We start from the raw sequence: 25307 nt of genomic DNA, 5'->3' as shown, positions 1-25307 counted from the left end.
CGATAGATGATTGGAAAGGAGAAGGTGGGGATAATGCAGTCATGAATTCATTGTATATGCTGAAAAATTAAGAAAAGTAAGGGAAAAAATGAGGGTGAGAATCTTGAAAGTGTTGACACTGATAAAAGCAAGTTATATTCATAAACTTTTTTGTTAAATGACAATTCTTTTGTACAATTATAAAAGCTAATAAAAATAGCTTTCAATTAAAAATTTGCCATGGGGGGGGGGTAGGAATGTGGCTCAGTAGTAGAGTGCTTGCCTTGCATGCATGAAGTCCTGGGCTTGATTCCTCAGCACCACATAAATAGAAAATGCCAAAAGTGGCACTGTGGCTCAAGTAGTAGAGTGCCAGCCTCGAAGAAAAGAGCCCAAGCCCCAGGACTGACCAAAGTAAATGACATGTACATAATAAAAAGAAACTAAGAAATTATGACATAATTGGCAGTAGTCTGACTGAAGTGTTAGGTGAAGTGCTAAGCAAGTGTGAAACTCTGGTTGTTGTTTTTTGGCCAGTCCTAGGGCTTGGACTCAGGGCCTGAGCACTGTCCCTAGCTTCTTTTTGCTCAAGGCTAGCACTCTGCCACTTAATCCACAGCGCCACTTCTGGCCGTTTTCTGTATATGTGGTGCTGGGGAATTGAACCCAGGGCCTCATGTATACAAGGCAAGCACTCTTTCCACTAGGCCATATCCCCAGCCCCTGGGTTTTTTCTCTATTACATGTCTACATGTGTTGGTATTTGGTCATTTAGAATTCTTTATCATCATTATCAGCTCTTCATTTTAGAAGGTAACTTCCCTCCCTATCTAAAAATAGTAATCTACTTTATTAATATTAGTTATATCCTCAGTATCTAGTGAAATGGTGGGCATCTTATGAGCACAAAGATGATGCTAATTGAGAAATGAACTCCATGTTTTGGAAATGAGTGTTCTATCACTATTGTAATTACTCTCAACATGCCATGTGAAACCGTAGCTATTTTTGTGGATGATCCTCTTGTATCCCCTTCCTGTGGTTGTCCCCGCACTAGCACTTTCACTGTATCTCATCTGAGTACCCTGGATGCTGTATATACTGGTATTAGAATTAGGGAAGGGAAAGGGAATATCAAAATCGAGAGACAATGGATAAAAAGACAAACGACTCCAAAAGCAATACTTACAAAACCATTTGGTGTGAAACAAGTGAACAACTCATTGGGGGGAAAGGGGCAGGGGGAGGGAGGAGGAGGGGAAATAAGGGAGGAGGTAACAAATTGTACAAGAATTGTATCCACTGCCTTAAGTATGAAACTGTAACCCCTTTGTACATCACTTTGACAATAAATAAGTAATTATTTAAAAAAAAAGAAATGGTGGCCATGAAGAAGGACACAAGTGGAACAGTATAAAACATATTATTATCTATAGCAAGTCAAATAATATTTCAACTTTTTAAAATTTATATACCACATTTTCTTCAAGGTTTCTTTTTCTTTCTTTTTTTTTTTTTGGCCAGTTCTGGGCCTTGGACTCATGGCCTGAGCACTGTCCCTGGCTTCCTTTTGCTCAAGGCTAGCACTCTGCCACTTGAGCCACAGCACCACTTCTGGCCGTTTTCTTTATATGTGGTGCTGGGGAATTGAACCCAGGGCCTCATGTATACGAGGCAAGCTCTCTTGCCAGTAGGCCATATCCCCAGCCCCCGTATATACCACATTTTCTTGATCCATTCATCTACTGAGGGGCATGTGGGTTGGTTCACTATCTAGGTATGGTAAATAAGGCTGCAATGAACATAGTTGCACTGGTAGTTTTAATGTGGCCTTGTTTGTGTTCATTTGAGCAAATGCTCGAGTGGGATTGCAGGATCACAGAGAGACTCGATGTTGAGTCTCTTGAAAGGAAATGGAAAGACTTGGGAAAAATCATATTAGGTGAAACAAACCAGACCCAAAAACATAGATTCCATGGCTACCCCCTTTGTAATAAACAGTATGTCCAGGATAGGCCTAGGAGGGGATCATAGTAGCTCAATAGGCTATGTAAATTTTATAATTTAAAACTATGCTAATCAAAATGAACTTCAAGATATGGTAACAAAAGTGTTTTGCTGTTGCTGTTGTTTATAATGTACTGTGTGAAGTTATTTCTTTTTCCCTTCATTTTTCCCCATTTGGTTTATCCCCTGTTGTCACTGTTTTTTCTTTAATTATATTCTCAATGTAATTTACAATTACATATGTGAGGTAGTAAGTACATTTCTTGTCAAACTTGTTACTTCCTTCCTCATTTTTCTACCACCTTCCGTCCTCTCCAACCCCCTCATGTTGTACAGTTAGTTTACAACATATTGTCTTGTAAGTATTGCTGTTGTATTGGTTTACCCTTTGTCTTTTGTCTATTTTGATGTTCTCCTTCCCTAATTCAGATAAACATATATATGGCACAATCAAATCCAGTGACAACAGGTAAACCATAAGGACAAAAAAACACATGGAAAAAGAAATAATTTCTCTTAGTATGTTAAAAATAACTGTGACAATGTAAAACCACTTGTTTCCATATCTTGGAGTTTAATTCACTTAGTAATACATTATATGATTGCATATACATGGTCACTGAGTTATTGTGATCCTCTGCTGGAACCCAGAAACCCACCAAATCAAAGACAGGTTGGATAAATGGGATTCCAGGAAACTGCCGAGTTTCTGCAGGATAAAGGTCAAAGCTTAAGGATAAATAGAAAACACGCAGATTGGGAAAATATCATCACTACCTATACAACACACAAGAGCCTCATAAAAACTATACCTCACATAGCACATTGAAAGTAGTTCCAACAGTGATATAACAATTGTTTCCATAACATGGAATTTATTTCACTTAACATCATCTTATGTGTTCATAAGGGTATAGCTAATAGGCTCTTGTGATCCTCTGCTATGACTTGCCTAAACCTGTGCTAATTATTCCCTATGAGGGACACCATAGAGTCCATGTTTCTTTGGGTCTGGCTCACTTCACTTAGTATAATTTTTTCCAGTCCTTCCATTTCCTTACGAATGGGGCAATGTCATTCTTTCTGATAGAGGCATAAAATTCCATCGTGTATATGTACCACATTTTCCTGATCTATTCATCTACTGAGGGGCATCTGGGTTGGTTCCATATTCTAGATATGACAAATTGTGCTGCGATGAACATTGTTGTGCTGGTGGCATTACCGTGATTTTGTTTGTGGTCTTTTGAGTAGATGCCCAAAAGTGGGGCTGCTGGGTCATAGGGGTCTCTATGTTTATGCGGGGCTAGATCTCCAGCAGGAGGTAAGCGTGAATGATGCGCACAGGAACACACACCAAGAGGACAAGCTTGAAGCAGGTCTTGTTTATTGTTGCGCAAATCAGGAATTATATAGCCCCAAGCAACCCATACCTCCTGAGTCCTCCCCAGTCATTCACCTAGCGGGGAGTTGATGTAAGGCACTAGTGGCGGGCACCTATTGGTCCTCCGGGGGAGTGTGGGGAGCGTGTTCAGATCATTGCCGGCAAGCCGGGCAGATGTGCCTATGGGCTACGTCTCCATGAGCAGGAAGTGTGCTTCTACTGCTACTCCAGCTGACTCAACCAGACCTGACCACCTCTACCCACAAATTCCCCCTTTTCTTTTAAAAGGACCGTCATTATCGTGGCCCATTTTTGGAGGCGTTTTTGCCGGGAGTGCAGGCACTTAATAATTCCCAGAAGAATAGCCCTAATAGCACAAGGCCTCCCCAAATAACTAGGGAGGATGGCAAAAACCATTGTTGCAACTTTTTAAGCACATCTTCTAAAAAGGAGGCAGCAGGAATAAGCTGTATAGTGGTCTGATTTAGGCAGGTAATATCATGCAGCAAGTGTTGGGTAAAGTTTAAGTACTTAAGGGACCAAGGGCCTTGGATGTATTCACTAAGCTCAGTGACATTGGGCACGGGAGTGGAAAGCTAACAGATAGAAGTAGTCATCTCGTTTGTGGGTGGTGACGGATGGTCGGACATCTCGAGCTGGAATCCAAACAGGTTTGTTGCTCTTGTCTGGAAAGATACAAGCAAATCCTCTCCCCTATGCCATTAGTGGAGCAGGGCCCTCCCATTTTCTTGTGATGGGGTCCCTCCATCTAACGATGGGGACCCCAATGCGGGGCTTCTGGGGACAAGTGCGTGGTAGGTGCAAATGTCAAAAAAAAATTTATTATGAGAGAATAGTTTAATTGTGTTTGGGGGTCTTTGAGTCCTAGACCCTCCATTTCCCCCTTTTCTTTTAAAAAAAGGGTCTTGATTTCCTTGTGACTGAGTTCGACAATAGCTTGGCCTTGTGGGTTATATGAAATACCTGTGTGGTGTGTAATGTTCCAAAGGGCGCAAAATTCATGAAACTGTCTGGACGTGTAAGCAGGGCCATTGTCTGTTTTAAGGGTCCAAGGAATGCCCATAATTGTAATGGTGTGCAAAAGTGATTTGATGGTGTGCTTTGTTGTTTCACCAGTTAAGGCTAAGGCTGTTATAAAGCCTGAGAATGTATCTATGCACACATGGACGTATTTTTGCCTGCCAAATTGGGGAACACGGGTTATGTCCATTTGCCATGTGCCATTGGGCCTAAGGCCTTGAGGATTTGGTCCCATGGGTTGTAGTGGTCCTAAGGGCAAGAGAGGCGCACAGGAGGAGCAGGACCGAATCATGTGTTTGCATTGTTAGTGCATTAAATCAGGAAATAACTGTTTGATAGTAGTTGCTGGTAAGTGGAAGCGACCATGCAACACTCGGGCCTGGTCCATGCATGTATTGGTGAGTAACACGGCTGGGGTGACATCATGGTCAGTAGCCTCATTGCCAGCAATTAGGGGTCTGGGGAGGTTAGTATGAGATCTAATGTGTTGAATGTACCAGGGTTGGGCCCGATTGTCTAGCACAGTCTGAAGTTTGAACATTATTTGTGTTACATCATGACCATCATCCCTTAATAAGGCTCCAGGAAGAATGACAACAGTCTGTACAGCATATAGACTATCAGAAAAAAATATTAAGAGGTTTATTGGGAAAGGATGCAAGGGCAAGTAATATGGCTAGTAATTCAGCAGCTTGAACAAACAGGGAATGCTGTTGAAGCACATATTTTTTAGCGTCAGCATTATAAAATCCATAAACAGTTTTGCTAGCATCTGTAAAAAGCACAATGGCCTGAGGGATGGGTTTCCCTTTTGGACGGGGAGGCCACCACCATAAAAGTGGCAGCTCTTGGGTACCTCTTAACACAGGGTTTTGGGGCATGTGATTATCAATGCTAAAATAGTAGTGGATGACCTGTAAGGCTAATTCCTCTTCAGTTGTCAGGAAATTAAAGATGGTTTTTCCTATGGGCCAAATAAGATGGTCTGGGAATCTGCCATAAGTTTGACAGCATCGTTCCGCGCCCTTTATGGCCAGGTTGCACAGCATAATAATGGGCGTGCTAATTTTTGGTAACTGGGAAGTGGCTAGATGTATCCTTTGTAATATACCATGGGGTTGTGTTAAGGCTGCCAACAGGCCATTATTATTTATTATAATTAGGGTGATTTCTTGAGTGGCATCTACAAACACCAAGGGGGTCGACCATAATTGGTCAGCAACCTATTGTAGAACTTGTTTAGCATCAGGGGAAAGTACACGAAGAGAAGTTGGGTCAGAGGGTCCCAGAAGTAACTGAAACAAAGGTTGAAGTTGCTGGGTAGGGAGATGCATAAAGTCACATACACAATTGATATGTCCACATAATTGTTGTAGTTCAGTTAAAGTATATTGGGGCTTAATAACAATACTAGGCCAATTTGGGGTAATTGTTTGATCTAAATGGTATCCAAGATAAGTGTAAGGGGCTTTAATTTGAATTTTCTCGGGGGCAATATGGAGGCCCAGCACTGCAAGGTTTTCCTTGAGTTGTGTTAAACAGGCTTGCATGGTGACAACATCTTTATGTGCCAACAAAATGTCATCCATATAATGGACGCAAAAGCACTTAGAAAGTAAAGGCCTGATAGCATGGGCAACATACATCTGACATAATGTAGGGCTATTTTTCATTCCTTGAGGGAGAACTTTCCATTGATATGAGCGAGTGAGTAGCTGACAGTTAGGCTCCCATACCGAGAAGGTAAAATACTCTTTATCATTAGGGTGCAAGGGAATGGAAAAGAAACAGTCCTTAATATCAATAATGGCAACATGCCAGCCTTTGGGTATTGAAAAAGGGTGTGGGAGTCCAGGTTGGAGCATTCCCATCTTTTTCATATGACTATTAATGGAAAGTAGGTCATGGAGGAGTCTCCATTTCCCTTGAGCTCTTTTGTGGATAACAAAAATATGGGAGTTATGGGTGCTGGTGCTGGGTTCTATGTGTCCCTTTTTTTAGTTGCTCCTCCACTAGAACCTGGAGATGGGGAGCTTTTCAGGAGAAATAGGCCACTGTTCAACCTAAATGGGTTGGGTGGTGTCCCATTGGAGTGGAATTGGCTCTGGTCATTCAACAGTGGCCATTAGAATTGGGGGTACTGCGGGTGATTAACGGCTCAATCTGTCATGATGTCCTCATAAAAGGCCCTATCATCTGTTGTTAGCACAGTACCCATATTAGTAAGAACATCTCTTCCCCAAAGATTGCATGGAAGGCCAGAAGTGACAAGAGGCTTAAAAGCCCCGCTGGCCCCATCACAGTCTTCCCATTTAATAGGCCACTGGACATGGAGGGAGGCAGCCTTTCCACCGACACCCTCTAGACAGGGGCCGGGAACCAGATTCCATCCCAACCCATCGACTTCATCTTTTCTAAGGACTGTACAGTCCTTACTGTACAGGCATCAATGATGCCTTTAAATTTTGTTCCATTTATTTTAAGTTCTATTCTAGCTTTTTCATTTTGGATAGGAATAGTCCATAACACTTGGGGGGGGTGGCTGTTGCTGTTGTCCTCTTGGGGTAGGGGCTGAGGACTGCCCCTTATCTAGTTTAAAGGCTGAGTTTTAGAGCGGCACTCAGAGGCCCAGTAAAAACCTTTTTTGCATTTAGGACACACAGAAGGGGGCTGTTTTCTCTTTGGCAAGTCCCGGATTGATGGGCAATCTTTCTTAAAATGACCAGTCCCACCACATCCCCAGCAAAGTCGGGTTCCCGCAGTGCCTCTAGGGGATGCTCAAGTATTGGCAGTCATAGGGGCGAAAGCCTGTGCAAGGGCACTCATAGCATGAGTTGAGGTCCCCAAATCTCTTATGGCCAAGACCCAATCAATGATCTCCCCATTTCGATCAGGGGCAATGGCTTTTCTACATTCCTGTGTGGCCCCCTCAGGCCCATATCAGGGTCCTGGCTAGTGCGTCTTGGTCTCCAGCGTGGGATACCTTCTGGGCTACTGCCTCCTGAACACGGGCAACAAAGTCAGTGAAAGGCTCATTGGGACGCTGTATGAGGGCTTTTAGTTGTTTGTCTCCTTCTTTAGAAGGGACTGAGGAAACAGCCCATAATGCACAGAGGCATACTTGGTCAAAGTACTGTGGGGGCGCTGCCGCCTATGTGACAGGAGAAGCATAAGCTCCCTCCCCCTTTAAGCAATTAGGATCTGCCATGTTAGCATTGTCTTCCCCAGCAGCTATATTTCATGCGCTTTGTTGTTCACATTCATCATAAAAGGCAGCCTTCCATAAAAGGAAGTCTCCTGAAGATAGGGCTGCACGCATTAAACTCTTCCAATCATGGGGCAGTTAAGGTCAATGCTGATGGTTTCAAGCATTTGTTGAGCATACGGGGAATGCAATCCATACTCCCTGACAGCGGCCCGATATTTATCAAGCACCTTTGGGTCATGGAGGTACCATAAATTAGCTGGGTGGCAGTTCAGTAAACATTCACCGGGAATGTGAACTGGGGCTCATCTATGGGCTTGGCTGCCATTGCCACAGTAGCTGGGGGGGCCCGTAAACAGAGCTGTTGTATAACAGGGGGAATAATAGGTCCTTTCTCCTGGGTAAGATTGGATATGTCTGCCCAAGGATATATAGTCCCCGGTGGGGAATTCCCAGGCTGGCCTAAACAGCTAAAAGAAGAGTCGAGTGGACTTCCTGGGATTGATAGTGTGGGGTAGGTGGCTTGGCAAGCACAGCCGGCTGGCCCTCTGAGTCACAAGATGGTGGAAATTGTTGATCCTCCGCCATCTTGTTGGCATTGTCTGCTGCGCCACAAGAAGAAGAAAGTGCCTGAGCAGCTCCGCCATCTTCTGCATGTTCTGCCTCCTCTCGCAGTGAGGCATTGAATGCCTGCAAAGTTTCTCCCTCCTCTCTCCCTGACAGACAGGCTTAAGTTGCTACTACAATAGGATAAAAAGTCAAGGGCAGCTCAGTTCCTTTCACAGACTTCTTTTTTACGAGCTGCTTGAAGGACACAGGTCCAGCTGTCTGGCCGGCAAGCCAGGCAGACGTGCCTGTGGGCTACGTCCCCATGAGAAGGAAGTGTGCTCCTACTGCTACTCCAGCTGATGCAACCAGACCTGACCAGCTCTACCCACATGTTTAGCCTTCTGAGGAATCTCCATACCGCCTGCCAGAGTGGCTGAACCAGTTTACATTCCCACCAACAATAAAGTAGGGTTCCCTTTTGGCCACATTCCCTCCAACATTTATTATTGTTAGTTTTCTTGAAAGAGGACATTCTTACTGGGGTGAGATGGAATCTCAATGTTGTTTTGATTTGCATTACCTTTATAGCCAGTGATGTAGAGCACTTTTTCATATGTCCCTTGGCCATTCTCATTCCCTCGTCAGAGAAGTCTCCTTTTAGTCTTTAGCCCACTTGTTGAGGGGGCTATTGGTTCTTTGCAGTTTTGTTTTGAAGGAATTTAATTTTTTTAGTTCTGCATATATTTTAGATATGAGGCCTTTGTCCATTCAATGGCCAGTAAAGATATTTTCCCAATCGGTGGACTTTCTGTTTATCTTGCAAGCTATGTCCTCTGCCCGGCAGAAGCTCTGAAGTTTGATGCAGTCCCATTTGTCCATCCTTTCTTTGATTTGTATCATTTCTGGGTCTTTGTTAAGGAAGTTCCTTCCTGTGCCAAGGAGCCCAAGTGTTTCTCCTACTCTTTCCTTTAGTGTTTTCAGGGTATCTGTTTTAATTTTGAAGTCTTTTATCCATTTGGAATTGATTTTGGTGCAGGGTGATATATAACCATCTAGTTTTAGTTCGTTGCAGGTGTTGAGCCAGTTTTGCCATCACCATTTGTTAAAGAGGTTGTCTTTCTTCCAGACTATGTTTTTAGCTCCTTTATCAAAGATTTGTAGGCATAGTTCTGTGGGTTCATTTCTGGGTCTTCAATTGTATTCCATTGGTCTTCAGGCCTGTTCCGGTACCAATACCAAGCTGTTTTTATTACTATAGCTTTATAATACAGCTTGAAGTTGGGTATTGTAATTCCTCCAGCACTGTTCTTTCTGCTTAGGAATGTTTTTGCTATTCTGGGTCTTTTATTGTTCCATATAAAGTTCTGGATTGATTCCTCTATTTCATTAAAAAATGGTGTTGGGATATTAATGGGTATTGCATTGAATTCGTAGATAGCCTTTGGCAGTATTGCCACTTTGATTATATTAACCCTCCCAATGCAGGAGCATGGGAGGTTTATCCATTTCCTTAGTTCTGCCTCAATTTCATTTTTCATGTTTTTAAAGTTGTCATCATAGAGGTCTTTCACTTTTTAGTTAGGGTTATTCCTAGGTATTTTATGTTTTTTGAGGCTATTGTAAAAGGACTTTCTTTCCTGATTTCAGCCTTGGCGTTCGGGTCATTAGCATATAGAAAGACCATTTATTTTGGGGGGTTTATTTTATATCCTGCAACTTTGCCAATGTTTTGGATCAGCTTTAGTAGCTTGGGAGTAGAGCCTATGGGGTTCTTTAGGTATAGGATCATGTCATCTGTGAAGAGAGAAAGTTTAAAATTCATCTTTTCCTATTTGGATCTACTTTATATTTTCTTCTTGCCTAATTTCTCTGGCTAGGAATTCTAGTACTATGTTGAAGAGAAGGGGAGAGTGCAGACATCCCTGTCTTGCTCCTGATTTTAAGGGGAATGGCTTTCGCTTTTCATCTTTTAGAATTATGCTTGCTGTTGGATTGTCATAAACTGCCTATATTATAATCAGGAGTGTTCCCTGGAATCCCAGTTTTTCCAGGGCTTTTAGCATAAATGGGTAGTGGATTTTATCAAACGCCTTTTCTGCATCCAGAAGTATATCCATGTGGTTCTTTACCTTGCTCCGGTTGATGTGGTGGATTACTTTAATTGACTTGTGTATATTGAACCATGTTTGCATCCCTGGGATGAATCCAGTTTGATCATGGTGTAATGATTTTTTGATGACCTGTTGAAGTCGATTGGCCAGATTTTTTTGAGAATTTTTTGCATCAATGTTCATCAGGGTAATCGGTCTATACTTCTCTTTCCATGATGAGTCCCTGCCTGCTTTGGGGATGAGGGTTATACTGGCTTCATAGAATGTGTCTAGTAGTGAGCTTTCTCTTTCAGTTTCATTGAAGAGTTTGATAAATATTAACCATAGCTTCTATTATTGATGATCTTCTTGTACCCCTTCCTGTGGTGTACCTGCACTATCTCTGTATTTTATCTGAGTACATTGGACACAGTGTATACTGGTATTAGAACTAGGAAACTGAAAGGGAATACCCAAATCGAGAGACATAGGATAAAAAAGACAAATGACTACAAAAGCAATACTTGCAAAACTGTTTGGTGTAAATGAACTGAACAACTCATGGTGGGGGGGAAACGGAAAGGGGAAGGGAGGAGGGGGGAATGAAGGAGGAGGTAACAAACAGTGTAAGAAATGTAGCCAAGGCCTAACTTATGAAACTGTAACCTCTCTGTACATCAGATTGACAATAAGAAATTTAAAAAATACTATACCTCAAAAAAATAAGTTCCCCCAAAACAAATTCTCAAAGAACAACAGCTCCATGAATAAATGAGCTAAAAATGTAGAGTCTTCTCTGAAAGGGAAATGAGAATGGCCAATAGACACATGAACAATTGCTTAACATCTCTAGCTATAAAAGTAATGCAAATCAAAACTACATTGAGATTCTACCTCACCCCAGCCAGAATGGTCAATATCAAGAAAAATAATAACAACCAATGCTGGTGAGGATGGGCACAATAGAACACTACTACACTGTTGGGGGAGTGTAAACTTATTCAACCACTCTGGAAAGCAGTATGGAAATTCCTCAAAAGGGTAAACATAGAGCTCCTATATAACCCATCAACCCCACTTCTGGGTATTTAACCAAAGAATCACAAATAAGGCCATACTAAAGTTACCAGCACAAGCATGTTCTTTGCAGAATTATTTATCATTGCTAAAACATGGAATCAACTCAGATATCCCTCAGTAGATGAAAGGATCAAGAAAATGTTATATATATATCATATATAATATATGTAACATATATTATATATAATATATAAATACTATGATTCTGTCAGAAAGAATGGCATTGCTCCATTCGTGAGGAATTGGAAAAAAAAAACAAACACTAAGTGAAGTGCACCAAATGCAAAGAAACATAGAGTCTATGATTTCCCTCCCTGTCACTGTTTTTTATTCTGGTACCCTCCATCTTGTATGTATGTTTATCTCGTGAAACAAAGGACAAAGAGTGAACCAGTGCAACAGTGTTACACAGAAGATACTACGTTGGAAATAAACTTGACAACTTGGGAGGAGGATAGTCATTGAAGAGTGAAAGTAGGAGAAAAAAGTAGGGAGAGGGTAACAATGTTTGACAAGAAATGTACTCATTACCTTACTTATCTAACTGTAACCCCTTTGTTCATCACCTTCACAACAAAATAAAATAAAGTTAAAAAATTAACTTAGCTTTCAGTACTCAGGAATCCAAAATTGTTATATTAATGTTCTTTTGTTCCTGTGAAGACAAGTTATACTTTCAAGGTGATTGTTTTCAATTTTTTTTTCTTGTGGGAATGAACAGCTGATACTGATTTAAATATGAGGATTCTGTTACAGCTTAGATTACATACTATAAAACTACTCAATATATAAGAAATACATGTGACATAATTCTGAAAGTTATTATTGCAACTGGAAAAATTTGATCTATTAATGATAGGATTTTGATATTTTGAATAATAGACAAATTATGTAAAACAAAAATGATAACAAAACTTGCCTTCAAGTGAACTTGAAAGTTTAAAGAAAATTTTAAGATCTAATGCTATAGATTCTCAGATGACAAATGCATCCATGGATCTTCAAGAAGCCATGATTACCTTAGATAATCTTTTCATTCACTGTAAAATTGCTCCATGTTAAAAATCACAGGTGACCCTATTGTCATTACTAATTCTCATATTCTTGGACTTTTTTTTGCCAGTCCTGGGGCTTGAACTCAGGGACTGAATACTGTCCCTGGCTTTTTTTTTTATGCTCAAGACTAGCACTCTACCTCTTGAGCCACAGCACCACTTCCACCTATTTCTGTATATGTGATGCTAAGGAATCGAACCCAGAGCTTCATGCATGGTAGATAAGCACTCTACTGCTAAGCCACATTCCCAGCCTTCTCATATTCTTATTTGTGTATTCTACAAGGAATTAAGAATTGGAAAGATTTCTAACACAATAATTGTACGAAAAAGACATTTGGGTAAGTTCAAAGTTTTAAAGTGACCAAACTTCCGTTTCATCAAATGTTTATTCTACAAGTTTTCTGAAAAATGTTGATTCTACCAGCTTTTCTGGACACCAAGGACATAAAGAACACAAATTACCATGAAATATTTCCTAAATCTCATGAAACTAGACTCATAACTGGAATCTAAGTCCAGTTTACATAAGAAAAATAAAATTAGGACAAACCAGCAAGAAAAAAGTTTTTCTATAATAGAAAAATAATTTTTCTATTAAGGAATTAAAAGTAAAGGAGTGGGAGGACCAATTTATTTTTCCCTATGTTTTATGAACACTGATAAGTTATACACAGTTGCACTCACCCATGTTATACATATGCATGCAGTATCTTTTCTTCGTACCCTTTTTCTCTATATGCCTCTGCCTTTTGGACACCAGGAAGTGACTAATTTGAGCTATCACCCCTTTCTACTACAATGTGCTGCCATACTATAGGAAGGGCATGGAGCCAAATAACCATGCACTGATGCATCTGAAAGCATAAAACAAAAATTGGTCTCCATTATTTTTTCCTCAGGGTTTGTCCTAATGTAAAGAAGAAATCTGATCAATATTTTTGAGGTAGAATATAATATCAATAGGTATAAATGGCTAATCATGACTTTCAACTTAATTCAATGGAGAGTCACTGGGAAAATGTAAAACACACTTCTGGGTGTTTCTGTGAAACTACATGGGGGATTGGCCTGTGTGTCTGTTATCTGTAGTATAAATTATTCCATAGATGTGAGCAGGACACTGCTATACCATGGGAACCCAGGTGGAACACAAAGCAGAAGTCTAAAGTGTGCAAGCACAGTTAAGCTCAATTTTTGTGAGCAGGTGCAATTTTGTCTTCTACTATCATGTGCAGACATCAGACACCAGTACTTTTGGCTTTGGATGTGACCTTATCTTAGCAACTCTCCAGGGTAGTTCCAGGACTTCAGTCTTAGTGTGGGTCTGTATAGATACAAACATTCCCTCATATCATAGATGTATCTATCTATCTATCTACCTATCTCTCTCCCTATCTATCTATACTTATCCATCTATTATTTACCTATCTATATCAATCCATAATGTATCTATCGATATATATGTGTATGTATGTATGCATATATGTATATATGTGCATGTTTACTGATTTTTTCATTATTCACTTGTATGCAAATCTCATTCATTTAAAGAAAAAAAAAGAATTGCCTGAAATTTTGGGTAGTTAATTTTATTTAAAAATCATACCTTAAAAGCTTTTCTATATCTTGACCTGCTTAGTATGTTCATTTGTCAAGTTTGGCTAATATGTCTAGTGAATAATACCCTACCAACTATAATTATAAATTGATGCACACATTAGTTATATATAGGATATGTAAATAAGACATCTCCATATTTCTCAGCATACCTTATAGCAATTATTTAGTCATATTTTCCTCTTAATAGAATAACATATTGTATCTATATAGTTCATTTTGTGGTCCTCAGACAATTGGAAGGCATTTACAAAGCAATAGCTTCCTGCACTCATGGACCACTTACTCTGAGCTAAGACACAAATTAGGCATTTTCTTACAGAATCTGCACATGGGCTTTCTGACATAATTACCTAAACATGACCTTTGCCATCTATTTCTTTGTACAGGAAAAATTATGTTTCTGTTTTTCGAATTGATTATATGCTTTGGCTCAATTATCAGCTATATATAATAGCTACAATGCATTTTCAACAATAACAAAGTAGCACTATGGCCTTATGTCCTACTTTGAAACAAGCATTGCCATTCTCTGCAATATCTCCAGAGACATGACCATTCTATATGCAAAAGAACTTTAGCTCTTTCATAGTTATATATTATCAATTCACCACTGGAATAAAAAATATCTTTCTATGTAATTTTCCACCACTAAATACTAATTTAAATTATATTTAAAATCACTGCATAAAAATCACCTGCACTGACATTCCTATTTTTGTAGGGAGGCCAGCCTTGCAGTTCTGCTATATCAGCTCTCTTGGAAAGTTTATTATTGACACCATTATATTAAAATATCATTTTAAATATATTTGTCTGTCTCTTCATGTACATTAAAGTTCCTTCAAAGTGAAAATTTTCTTATACATCTTTGTGTCACTAACATTTAATCAAATATCTTCTAGTCACATGAAAGATATTTGATAAATATACAAATGAGTAAATGAATAAATTGTTTTACAGCTGAGAACATGCATGCTATTTAAAATCATGAATTTTAGTCATTGTATATGATATTTATATCACAGTAAGTATTTAATTTCACTACTAGTTTCTTCTCTCACTTTACTTCTTCATGCCTCTAATCTGACTTTGCTTGCAGATTATTTTTAGGAAATTTGTGCTAACCATTTAGCTTTTATTACAATTAATAATCTGATATTCTTTCTTCTAGATACCTACTCTGAAAGACAATGGTGACTTACCTTAGGAAATAATGATATAGCATTTTTCTTATATTAGTCCCAGGATATTAAATGTAGTCATTTTACTCACATATAACAGAATATCAATGTTTTAAGAATATCCTAAAGTGTTAGAATGGACAATCTTCACACTTTTGCTGAGTATTGAACTATGATTCAAAATCAAGATAAGAAAAGCAAATGTCCACATAATTTGTTAATTGAGTAGCATTCATGTTTTCTATGAAGGAAAAAAGAGATATTGAACTTTTCTTCGTGTGTCTATTAGCTATCTTATTTCCTCTCCAGAGAAGTCTCTTTTTAATTCTTTAGCCCACTTATTGAGAGGGTGATTGTTTCTTTGAGGATTTTTATGGGGGGGGGGGGTAATTTCTTTAGCTCTAGGTATATTTTAGCTATGAGATCCTTGATATCTATTGAAGATCTTCTCTCAATCTTTGGGCTTTCTATTTATTTTGCAAGCTATGTCCTTTTCCATACAAAAACTGAAATTTAATGCAGTCCCTTTTTCCCAACCTGTCTTTGACTTGTGGAAAAAAAAAACATATTAAGCGAAGTAAGCCAGACCCAAAGAAACAAAGGCTCCATGGTTTCCCTCACTTGCAATAGTCTAGGATCACTGTAATATGTCTAGGATCATCTTAGCAGAGAATCACAATACTTCAATAGCTATGTATATATGATCATATAAAATAATCCTTATTGAAATGATCCCCAAGATATGGAGACAAGATTTTTTTTTGTTTTAATATACTTTCTAAAGTGATTTCTTTTTTCCTCTTTTTTTTTTTTACTTTGATTTATCCCATGTGGTCACTGTTTTTCATTTTGTTACCCTGTCTTATTTATATGATTTGGAGAAGGGAAGGGGAATAACAAAATGGTGAAACAACGGAAAAAGGGTGAACAAACTGCAACAGAGATACTCATAAGATACTAGGTTGGAAATTAACCTTACAACTTAGGGGTAGGGGAGTCATGGGAAGGGAAAGTGGGAGAAAATGAGGAAGGGTGGTAACAATGTTCAATAAATAATGTACTCATTAACTTACTTATGTAACTTGTAACCTCTCTGTACATCACACTTAAGATAAAAAATAGAGGGCTGGGAATATGGCCTAGTGGCAAGAGTGCTTGCCTCCTATACATGAAGCCCTGGGTTCGATTCCCCAGCACCACATATATAGAAAATGGCCAGACGTGGCGCTGTGGCTCAAGTGGCAGAGTACTAGCCTTGAGCAAAAAAAGAAGCCAGGGACAGTACTCAGGCTTGAGTCTAAGCCCCGTCCTGGCCAGAAAAAAAAAGATAAAAAAAGATAAAAAATAGAAAGATACAAAAATACATTATTAAAATAATATTGTGTTTCCTTTTGGTTTGTATTACTTGAATTCCATTTGATATGCATTTTCTCCTTTTAATTTGATAATCTTTCATAAAAGTCAGTCTCAAGTTTATGTTCATTGCCTACTTACCTTCTTAAGGGTATCCTTAGTCAGCAATTTGCTATAATTTGAATAGTATCTAATTATAAGTTGGAAAGCTAATTTTTGCTATATTTTCGGTTGCTTATATAGTCAACGAAAACAGCTGAAATTTGTTTAGCAAATGGCATCCCAGACAGAGCTCTAGTCAATAAACGCAGCTATACATCTCCAGTGAGAAAGGAGTTACCTGTGGAGTACTTTCTATCTTTTATATGCATTAGAGTCAAGTGCCCTCAAATTTTCTCGAGTATTTAACTTCACTTGAAAGGAATGTCTTAATATTGAGTCACTATTGCTTATGCCTTGAAAAATGACAAGGGAATAAATGAAGTCCAAGAGATTTCTACATGGAAATTCACTGAAGGTTGAAGGTGTAAATTTACTTCCTGAATAATAGATGTTAATTGAAAGTATCATGTAATTTTATATTTTATGTTGACTATATAATGCTTATTGTCAAAGTGTGTGTGTGTGTGTGTGTGTGTGTGTGTGTGTGTGTGTGTTGTTTGCTTGTTCTGGGGCTTGAAATCAAGACCTGGACATTGTCCATGAGCTTTATTTGATCAAGCCTAGTGTTCTAACATTCAGCCACAGCCCCACTTTCGGGTTTATGTGATTAAATGGAGATAAGACTCTAAGACTCCTGTGGACTTTTCTGCCATGGCTGGCTTTGAATCACAGTCTTCAGAGCTCAGCTTCCTAAGTAGCTTTTCACTGGCTCCTGACTACTTCCCTTTGTAAGGAAAGAAAAAAACTTCACTATTATGAATATAGAACTGCATGGTATTGATCAGCAGTGTTTAGAATCTGAGAAGTAAGTTTTGTTCCCCAGAACCAAAACCAGCCATCAGGGAATATGGCTTAGTGGTAGAGTGTTGCCTTGCATGCAGGCAGCCTGGGTTCGATTCCTCAGCACCACATAAACAGAAAAAACCAGAAGTGACATTGTGGCTCAAGTGGTAGAGTGTTAGCCTTGAGGAATAAGAAGCCAGGACAGTGTTCAGGCCCTGACTCCAAGCCCCAGGACTGGAAAAAAAAAAAAAAAAAAAAAAAAAAACCAACCAAAACCAGCCATCAAGATAGTAGAATATACAATGTATTGCACTCAAATGTTTGTGAGTGTTTACATGTGCATACATACACTGAGGATGTTTATAATTATCAACCTAATCCAACATCCTTAAAATGTACATGGAACATAATTTGTTAATTATGTAATGAGAAAAAAAGATGAGTTTTTAAGCAAATGCAATATAGAAGATATGCTGGGAGAATACTTTTTTAATAAATAGGACTTCATTTCTTACTCAAATACATTGAGAGTATGGACAAGTAAATAGCTAATAGAACAAAATACAAAAACTGAAGTAAAATATTGGAAGATATGTTGTAGATGAAATAAATATCCACATGTGCTACATGTGAATGACCTATAACCTATTTTTTTCACAATCAGTGGGTCATTGAAAACATCAGGTGCAATGCTTCACATATGAAATGGTAACCCCTCTGTAATCACTTTGATAATAAAGAAATGAAAAATAATTGAAAATGAAAACACAACATATCAGCAGTTCTGTCAGGGTTTCCCAAGTAAAAGTGCACATTCTTATAAAGGTATTAATATTTACACAAAGAATATAATGATTATACTATAATACATAACAATTTATTTTTATTGAAGACAAATGAATTGAGTAGATATATATGATATAGTCTATAAAATTAACTCTAGTTGCCCAAAATAGGCTAGCCATTTTTAATCAATTTTTTTTCTTATGGTCACTTAATTTCCTTCTATTTATTCCATATATCAATAATTCTACCTGGTTGAATAAAAAGATAAACATCTCCAATGTGACCACTCTGCTTTATCTGCAATCCTCTCTCATCCTTCATTATAGTATAATGTTTTATTTGGATAATGAAATCACCATCCTAACTGGCCTTTCCACTTAGGAATGTTTAACAAATAAATCAACTTTCTGAATAATGACAACATGCTATAAAAATTAACAAAAAACCTGTAAGACCATTCTATGCTTAAGCTAATTTAATAACAAGGTTTAGAAATGATGAAACATTCAAATTCCTAAGAAGTTTCCTACAAAACTCATAATAATCTGTAGATTAGTTATCTTTACAATATTGCCTCTCATTTTCTGTCCTTAAGTAACATGTTTTAATCATACATTATTACTTTTAAGATAGGAGACTTGTGTGATTTACATATCTCTCACTTATAGTAAGTCTATGTGTTGTGAGCATTTAACATCTTTCTGTTCAATGATTGGATTTGCCAATTGAAGCATCTTATATAATAATAAATGATTCACTACATTTGGGGGAAGGTTTGAATGTGTTTTCCACTGTTATTGGGCTGAAAACTTAAGACTTAATACACTAATGTTAAATGATTAGGCATTTAATAGGAGTTTACTGTTACTCTCTTGGGAATGAGTTCGTTACCTGGGTTCGAGTTCAAAAAAAAAGGATGAATTTGGTACCCTACCTTCCCTCCATGTGATATTGTTTGTCCATTATGGTGCTATAAGTTCTTCCCTGAATGTTGGTTCCCCAATCTTAGATTTCTACAACTGTGAGAAAATATATTTATATTCTTTAGAAATAATTCAGTCTTGGCAATTCTGTTATACCAACATAAAATGGATTATTGAATTTAGCTCAAAACTATTTTTGTAGAAATTTGTATTATATGGATTCACTGTAGCATTATCTGCACACAAATCCACTCAGTTTTCAGGAGTCAAACTAAGTATGTAATTGCTATGTGTAGAATTGCCCTGAACTTGACTTTAATATAAATCTATATGCTGTTTTTGTTTTATAATTTCTTGATTTTCATTATCCTTCTGTATGTCTTCTCTACAAGTCAAAACAATGTCAAACTCAATGACAGAATATTACTCAACATCAGGGTCCTTACTTCCATGTGAATTCTTATTTTAATAAACAGAGAGACTTTTGTTTTAAACTGTAATCAGAAAAAAACTATCAATAAAAATAGGTCATATCTTTAAAAGCTGAAAGCAAAGAGTATTAATATTTCATTGGGGCATACTCATTTCCTGAATGGAAGATTAAGGCTGCAGTAACTTACAATCTATGCTGACGCACATTTCTGGGCAACAATAAGGAAAGTTATTAAACTGAATGCAAAGTGTAGGTTGATCCTTACAATGACTTATCTTCATAATAACAAAACAATAAAAGCTCCAAAGTTATAGTTTCAGAAAAGCCCAATACCATAATTTGCATCTCTAGTGCCTACTCATATGGATGAACATTAATATCTGACCTTCAGCCACTGAGTTTTCTATTTTAATTTCCGCTTTTGCAATATCCACTTACTGTTAGCATTACAAATGAGAATGTACTTTAATCAGATAATCTCAGAGAAATAGAAAGAAGTCCCCTCTCTGTGAAGAGGTGAGAGAAAAGGGAAGAAAAGAATATAGTAGGAAAGAGTACAATGAAGTAAAATACAACTAAGGAAAATGGACAATATTTTTGAAAAACACAAATGATGGTGATGATAATCAAAGTCAAATCAATAAATATATAATCACTTTTTTCTCTTCAATTTTCAAAGTTTTATTTAAAGAAACTGAATTCAAAACAGCTTTTTGAAAATAATTCAATGTTATTTATTCAACAAAAATCTTACCTAACCACTACTATGCTTATTGTTCCAGTAACTACTGACAGCATGGTGAACAGACAAGATCTCTATTCTGATGTAATTGATGGACCAGTGAGAAGAAACAGATTAGAACACAACAAAGGAATTCTTAATAATCATTAATTTTCATAAGGAAGAATATACAAAATAGAGTAGTGGAGTAGAATGCTAGAAATATTGTAGGGAAGTAACAAATGCCAGAATTTTATGACATTGCACAAGAAATATTACAGGAGACTAAGAAAAAATGGTAATCATTTTATTTGCTTTAAATATTCTATAATTGACTTTAAACTAAATATATATTTGCATTTCTTGGAAGTAGTGCTGTGGCTTAAGTGGTAGAGTGCAAACTTTGAGCACAAAGTGACTCAGAGATAGGACCAAGGTCCTGAGTTCAAGTGCCAGTACTTGCAAAAAAAGTACTAACAATGATTACATTTCTTATCTGATGTCCATTTATATGCTAATATAAATGATATGAATGTAGCTAACTATATAAAATACCAAAATATTTTAACAAGCCAGTTATCCTTGGGTTAGACCCTTCAATGATGACTTAAATGTGCATATAACTTTGATAAGTATGATTTTTAAAATAAATATGTTTGATTAATTCAATTATTAAATAATCTGAAGAAGTCATATGATGAGGCTTCTAAGCCAGTCCTTCTTTCATTTTCCAGCTTTGCATGTGTTTCCAATATTTGTGTCTTTAAATGTTTGATGCTACATTTCTACACCACTCCCTGCTTGTCCTGAAATATCGAGAACTTAAGTTAAAGAAAGACTTTATCTTAGAAGGAAACAAGAACCAGTGTTGAGTGTTTTCATAAGTAAGAAACACAAAATAAATGTAGAGTTGCAAGTTTACTGGCTTAGTGTATTTTGAGTTACAATTAATTTTTAGTAAAGGAGAAAAAAATGATGAAAATATGGGTAACCCTAAGTTAAAAGAAATTATGTCACTATAAAGTAACACTAACATGCCAATATATACTCAGACTACCATTGTTAGCGATACCCAATTTTTGGAGAGATTGGATATGAGAGTAATACAGACTTTTGGAACACATACTGTTGTTCATTTCTCAAAACTGTTATTTCAAAGATGTGTCATTTTGTGCATTGTTCCACTTCCTCAAGGAGAAATAAGAAATATAGGAAAAGCTACTTCTTAAGCATATTTAAAAAGAATGAGATATTGTATTTTGAAATAATTAGCACAATGTTTGAAATTTTAAAAAAATATGTGTGACTTTGTATTATTAGCTGTTAATATTGCACTCAGATTATTGATAAATCATGGTAAAAATTACTACCTATTATCATCCAGGAGAAATCTATAATAATTCAAATTAACCTGGAAATTGATATAAATAAGTATATAAAATATTTTCTTCGATAATTTCTTAGACACAATAAATAGAGAAAACATTCCACAAAGAAAACTTTATTAAAAGGAATTTTAAAATTAAGAAAAAAATCATTCAGGATTTAGAGGGATAAAGGGGAAAGGAATTATAAAATGTAGCAAAGTCAAATCCCCTATGACCTGTATAAAACCCAGGTTATATTCATAAAATACTACAGAAGTGTAATGTTTCTGTGTATTACTATACACTTGATTTGTTCCTGTGGTGGTGGTATCTGTGGAGGAGGGCAAAGAAAGTTTTCTCCAGTGTGAATAGTAATTGTGTATGTTAAATGTGTTGAGTAACCATTAAAAAGACTGAAGTAACATATAAAATAGAAACTAGTTAGAAGAAATAATAATGAAAATTAATTTACTTTTTAGTGGACAAAAGAAAACAACAGAAGACAAAAAAGTGAACATTTCAGGAAGTCCCAAATATAGCAAAGAGGTATAATTAATTATATGAATGATTGTAATACATATAAATTGATCAGGCTGTCCACTTAAAGGCTTCCAGAAAAGAAGATATAGACAACTATGGACTTTTCTAGACAAATACATTTAAATGACAAAAAGCATGTTATATGAAAAGCTTTCTAAATAGAGATGGTAAGGCTATTTTAATCTTAGACATAAAGATGCTTAATAAGAATAAAAGGCCAAATTCGGTGACTCACACCTGTAATTCTAGCTACTCAGGAGGCTGAGATCTGAGTTTGAAGTCAGCCTATGTGATTTTAATCTCCAACTAAGCACCAAAAATGCAGAAATAAAGGTGTGGTTCAAGTGATAGAACATTAGCTTTGAACAAAAACAGCTTAGAAATGGGGCGGGCCCAAGCCCTGAATTCAGGCCCCAGGACTGACACATGCTCCCCCAACTCCTCAATTATGAGAAATAAAAAGCTTTTAGAAAAAACTTAATGAGAGAGTGAATATAAATATAAAAAATATTGTTAGAAAAATTAATAGACTATGAGAAGAAATATGTACATTTTTATCACAGTATAGAGTTTCTACAACTTTTTCACTGAAGACCAAAATTCACAATGATAATAATATATAAACTAAATGAACAAATTTTATATAACAAAATAATTGACATATTTTCATACCCATATGCTATATGGTTATTACCACTGCAAATGGACATAAATTATCTCATTAAATCTAATTTTTTAATTCATGTATTCTTAAATTTTATATATTTTACAAAATATTTACTGCTGATTCATGCCAAATATATGTAGAAACCATAACATTAATGTGAGAATTTGAGTTAAAATGTTGCCCTAAGAAATCCAGGAACAGAAATTAAAATACTGAATCATCTTATTCATAAGGAGATTCTAAAAAAGAAAAATCAACCTTATAGTAGGGAGTGGAATGATAGTTACTAGAGGATGAGTATTGAGATGAGAAGAGATGAGGAAAAGTTGGTTAAATTGGCTGGGCACTAGTGTTCCACTCCTGTCATCCTAGCTACTCAGAAAGCTGAGATCTAAAGATCGTGGTTCAAAGATATCTTGGGGTTGAGTGTCTCCTGTGAAGTGGAATTGTGGCTCAAAGTGGCAGAATGCTAGCCTTGGGCAAAAGAGCTCAATGACAGTGCCCAAGCTGAGCGTTCAGACACTACAACCACCACCACCACTCACAACAGCAGAAGATGGGTAATAAAGGACAGATATGGTGGCGCATGCCTAGAATCCTAGGTATTTGGGAGATGGAGGCTAGAGGGTTTCAAGTTTGATTCCCATTCAAGCAACTGTCACAGGTAGACTCTATTTCAAAAACAAAATTTAAAAATTCTACTATGGGTATAGATGAAATATTAGAACACTTGGCTGATAAACATAAGATACTTGGTTCACAACTAGCACACACGCACACACACACACACACATCAAAACTGGGGAAATTAAATATTAGTTGAGGAATCATTTTAAGAGCCCTATTCTAATATTAAAAGCTATATGAGATAAATATCAACAGATATAAAATTGACACAAAATGGTCTTTGAGGCAAAGTAAGTATAAAGAAAAACTGAGCCTAGAAACCTACTAGCTAATATTTTATTTTTTAATGAGAATATTGGAAATGATTTGCATCTTCATTTCACATGAGTAGTTCTCAGATACTTTACAAAAATAAAACAAATCAAGTTGCAGTATTTACATTTCATGTTTACAGGTATATAAATAAACCCTAAGTGATAAAACTGAATGTACAATTTTAAACCATTGAATTCAAAATAGTTGTTAATTAGTAAACAATATGTAAGTTTCTGAGTTTATATAGAAGAACATGAACGTAATATTGTTCCATGCTAACCTATGTTTTAGCACAAGGTATTCATTGTACTATTCTTAATTCTTTATGTGCACCTTGATTATATTTTTAATATTAAATGAAATGTCAAGCAAATACCAAAATGACTCATTTTTTATTATATATGTTCTTGGATCAATTTAATAGTCAATACTGTTGAACAGAAAAAGAATTCCATGGTTTCTGGGACTATTAGAAAATTATTACAGGATTCACTCATAGAATTTACATTTTCATTTTATAAAATGCTTTTTATATTCCATAGATCTTGTAACTAACAGTTACTTTTAAGATAGTATTTGAAAAACAGGAACAAGTGACCATATTATGAAAAGGAAATTTAAATCCACAGTTACCATTTTTTATCCATCTCAAAATGTAAAACAAATCACAGTCCATATTATGTACATGCATATCTAAATTGAATTCACACATATGAAACTTTCATTATCTAAAACTCACTGACATAAACATGAAATTGCTCCTGTCTCAGTTATATTCCACTGTTATTTCCATCACTAGAGATTAACAACACTCTCCAGAGCCTGGTATGCAAATGCTTATTTAGCATCTTCAAAACCCTAGCCATGCAAGAGGCTGAGCTAGGTGAATCAGTTTAATGCCAGCCCAGGCAGACCAAGCTTCAAGGCTTTGACCTCCAGTTAACTAGCAAAAAGACAGAAGTACTGGTGTGTGCTCAAATTGTAGCGCTTCACCTTTGGAGGCTTAGTTCAAGTTTCAGTACACACACACACACACACACACACACACACACACACACACACACACACACACACACATTTTCCTTGTTTTATTTAAGATGACAATTCTAGACTCCACAAACAACTCCAGTCTCAGTCTGTCCTGACACCTATTAAAGTCCAAGGAGTACAGATAGAACCACAGTGTCATCACCATGATTTCTAGATCAAAAGGTACTAAAAAGCACAAATTTTTATTTGTCACTAGAGTAGCTTGCTGACAGTTATGAATGTAATCTACAGAGGCAACAAGGTGGTAAAGCATTTTCCTAGCACATATGAGGCCTTGGATTTTACTTAGGGACCATAGGTTTAAATGAGTTCAGAATAATCAACAACACATTGTCTCTAGAAAACTGTTACTTTCTCTATCACTTATAAAGAGATGGTGTTTATTG

The sequence above is a fragment of the Perognathus longimembris genome, chromosome 12, assembly GCF_023159225.1.
Source record: "Perognathus longimembris pacificus isolate PPM17 chromosome 12, ASM2315922v1, whole genome shotgun sequence".
In the NCBI taxonomy this organism is placed as follows: domain Eukaryota; kingdom Metazoa; phylum Chordata; class Mammalia; order Rodentia; family Heteromyidae; genus Perognathus; species Perognathus longimembris.
The sequence above is the reverse complement of the archived record's forward strand: the minus strand, read 5'-3'. Positions refer to the sequence as shown.